Genomic DNA, 3,874 nt, shown 5'->3' with positions numbered 1-3,874 from the left:
TGTGTGTGTGTGTGTGTGTAATTGAAGTAGTTTTCAAGAAGATAGACAGCAGAAAATTAAGGGCAATGATCACTGAGAGACAAGAAAGGAATCAGGTGAGCCTTATAATTCCTCTGCTTCCTTCCTGGGGAGAGTTCCCAAGCTGTAGCACAGGAAAGGAGTCTCCAGGTAGAGTCCAGAGGTGTCCTGAGTTTAGGAAACAGAGCTGGAAGTCTGGGTAGATCATGGAAGCTATAATTCATAAGGAAGAGTACCATAAGGAAGAGAGCTATCGACAGGGCTCTGGAGATCTACAGTGAGTCTCCCTTGAGTAAAAAAGAAGCATGCCCCCCAATAAAATTCTGCCCCAAATAACACATGTGATAGGACTAGTAGTAGACAAGGACATTGAAATAGTTATTATAACTGTATTTTTATATGTTCACTAAATTAGAGGAAAGAATGACATTTTAAGTAGAGACATGAAAATATATAAAAGATGCAAATCAAACTTCTGGAAATGAAAACTACAGGCTTGAGATGAAAAAAATCAGGATGTTGGATTAAAGAAATATTGAATAAATATTAAATACAGAGCATTGTGTTGAAGATGCCCATTCTGTTAAGATATGCACTATATGGGAATGGCAACAGATCAGATGCCACAAATAAAAATATTAGTTAATTTTTAGACATAGAATTAGAAACTATCCAAAAAGAAACACAGGGGGAAAAAAGACTAATAATAATAATAATAATAATAATAATAATAATAATAAACAGATTTTCCATGAGTTGTGGAATATACTTGTGACTAAATATACATGTAATTGGTATCCACAAAAGAGAGAGGTTAGATAAAATATTTAAAGGTATAATGATCAAGTTTCTCCAAGTTTGATGAGAATTATGAACTCACAAACCCTAGAAGTCCAACAAACCCCTAGCGTGATACACATGAAGAAAACTACATAAAAGACCATCATAATTAAGCTGTTTAAAAGCAGTTGTAAAGCAGGCCAAATGATTTGTTGGTTAAGAGTTGGTTTGGGAGCGTGAGCTCTGAGCAGCACGGCCGCCGGTTCGGATCCCACATGGGCCAGTGACACTGCGCCCTCTACAGCTAAGATGGTGAACAACAACTCTACCTGGAGCTGGGCTTCTGTGAGTTGCCAGCGAGTGTAGGCTGCAGTGGGCTGCCATAAGCTACTGTGAGTGGCCGGCAGCCGGTGAGACCTGCCATGAGCAGTGTCGAATGGCTGGCGACCGATCTGCCTCACCCTGGAAGAGTGCAATGATAATACCAACATGGGCCAGTGAAGCGAAGAACTGAAGAACAAAAGGACAGCAACTTGTCTGTTCTCCTTCCCCGATTCCCCAATGCTGTTTCCTCTCCCAATTCCCCAATAAAATCTTTAAAATATATATATATATATAAATAAACTTAAGCAACCAGAGGAAAAGACACATTATGTACAGAAGAACAAAGATAAGGAGGATAATGGATAATGGAAATGAGACAAGTGAGAAGACAGTAGGGCAGCATCTTTAAAGTACTGGGAAAATAAAACTGTCAATCTAGAATATTATATCCACTAAAAATGTCTTTCAAAACTGAAAGCAAAATATTCTTTAAATGCACAAGCTGAAATAATGTATTAGAAACTATATGAATAATATAAAAACTCTTTTCTTATTATTTAACTGTCCTTGAAAGATAATTAGTATGTAAAGTGAAAATAATAAAAATGTGTTCAATAGATCTGAATTATCATTAGTAGCTTGGTAAATGCAAATTAAATCTACAATGAAACACCATTATACACCTATTAAAATCTCTAAACTTACCATTACACACTTATTTAAAATCTCTAAAATTAACAATACTGATGGTGTTCAGCAACTGGAATTCTCATGCACTGGAGGAAGTGTAAAATGGTAAAACCACTTTGAAAAACAGTTTAACGATTTCTTTAAAAAAAGTTAAAACACACCTATTCCAGCCATTCCATTCCTCGGTATTTACTTAAGAGATATGAAAGCCTGTCTCCACACAACCTGTACACAAATGTTCACAGCAGCTTTATTTCTAATAGTCAATAACTGGAAACAATCCAAATATCCATTAACAAATGAATGAATAAATAATGTGGTATATCCATACCATGGAATTCTATACATGCAGCAACATGGACGAATATCAAAATAATTATGTTGAGAAAAAGAAGTCAGACAAAAAAATCGTGTGTGTATATATATATATATATATGTATATATATATATATATATATACATATATATATACACACACACACACACACACACACTATATATATATATATTGGTAGAAAACAGATCGATTGGTGATTGAATAGGGTGGAGAGGGTATNTTTTATATAGGAAAAGCGTTTCCAATATGCCTCTATTTTCATTTTTTGAACTCAAAAAGAAACAAAAGCAAAGTTTTTTTTTAAAAACCTTGAGTCTTTAGCAAAAATCTTAGACATCTACTGAGGTTACCTATAGCTTTTAGTTGTTATTAATACATGGAGATTTCAGGAACAGGTGATGCTTAGCAGCTGTATGAATACTTAAAGATTCAATTCTGGCACATGGTTTAGTTGCACATCCTTATTTGGACTGTATACCTACTGGAAGACAATATTTATTCTCTTGGATAAGAAGCAAAATTTTTCACAGATTTTATAAAAATTAATAAAGTCCAAGAGTTCACCTACAAGTGTTCTGTGATACCACTTTACTAGAGCAAGATGACAGGGTGCTGCAGGTAAGGGCTCCTCAGGGAGCTACTGGCTCTTGTGAGGGAGAGATGGAAAATCTGGAGAAGGAGTAGACAGGCTGGGAATCTCAGGGGACCTTTTGGTGGACTGTGGGTGCAGAGGAGGCTGTTTCCACTCTTCCAGCTGCCATCTAACTAGAGAGAACAGGATCAGCAAAGACTCTTCTAAGAGTTCCTGGAACCATCCTTCTCCTCCTGGCATTCTATCCAGATAAGTGCCAACAGACTTATCTCTAAATATTCGTGAACTTGAGTCAAGTTAAACTGTGTATCAAACCCAATTTCCACTACAAACTCCAGGCCCAGACTGTGGCCAAGACCACACTTGCCACACCTTCTGCATGCCGTTGGGGGCGAGGTCTAGTCACAGTGGTAGTGAGAGTGGTATTTAGCTTTGTAGTCATGAGCTGCTTTCAGAAGAAAACTATGTAGGAACTCAAGCTACCAATACCACTATGTACTGAGATATAATGCTCATTTGAGACACTAGGTCAAAAGACATATGCATCCACCCCTATGTTCATTGCAGAATTATTCACAATAGCCAAGATATGGAAGCAACCTAAATGTCCATCAATAGATGAATGGATAAAGAAGATGTGGTACATATATGTAATGGAATATTACTCAGCCATAAAAAAGAATGAAACCTTGCCATTTGCAACAGCATGGATGAGCCTAGATGGTATTATGCTGAGTGAAATAAGTCAGACAGAGAAAGACAAATACCATATGATCTCACATATATGTAGAAACTAAGAAATAAACAAATAAACAAAGAGCATTTTGTTGGTTGGCAGACAAAAAGGGTGTGGAGAGGATGGGTGAAAAAGGGGATTGGGATGTACAAATTGCCAGTTATAAAAACAGTCACAGGGATGTAGAGTACAGCATGGGGAATATAGTCAATAATATTGTAATAACTCTGTATGGTGTCAGATGGGTCCTGGGCTTGTTGGGGTGATTACTTCATAAGTTATATAGATGTCTAATCATTATGCTATACACCTGAAGCTAGCATAATATTGTATATCAACTTAATCAAAAACTAAAAAAATATTTAAAAATATAAATAAATAAAATTTAAAAATACCT

This window comes from Hipposideros armiger, unplaced genomic scaffold, assembly GCF_001890085.2.
Source record: "Hipposideros armiger isolate ML-2016 unplaced genomic scaffold, ASM189008v1 scaffold_76, whole genome shotgun sequence".
Classification (NCBI taxonomy): Eukaryota; Metazoa; Chordata; class Mammalia; order Chiroptera; family Hipposideridae; genus Hipposideros; species Hipposideros armiger.
Note: the sequence above shows the minus strand (reverse complement) of the source record.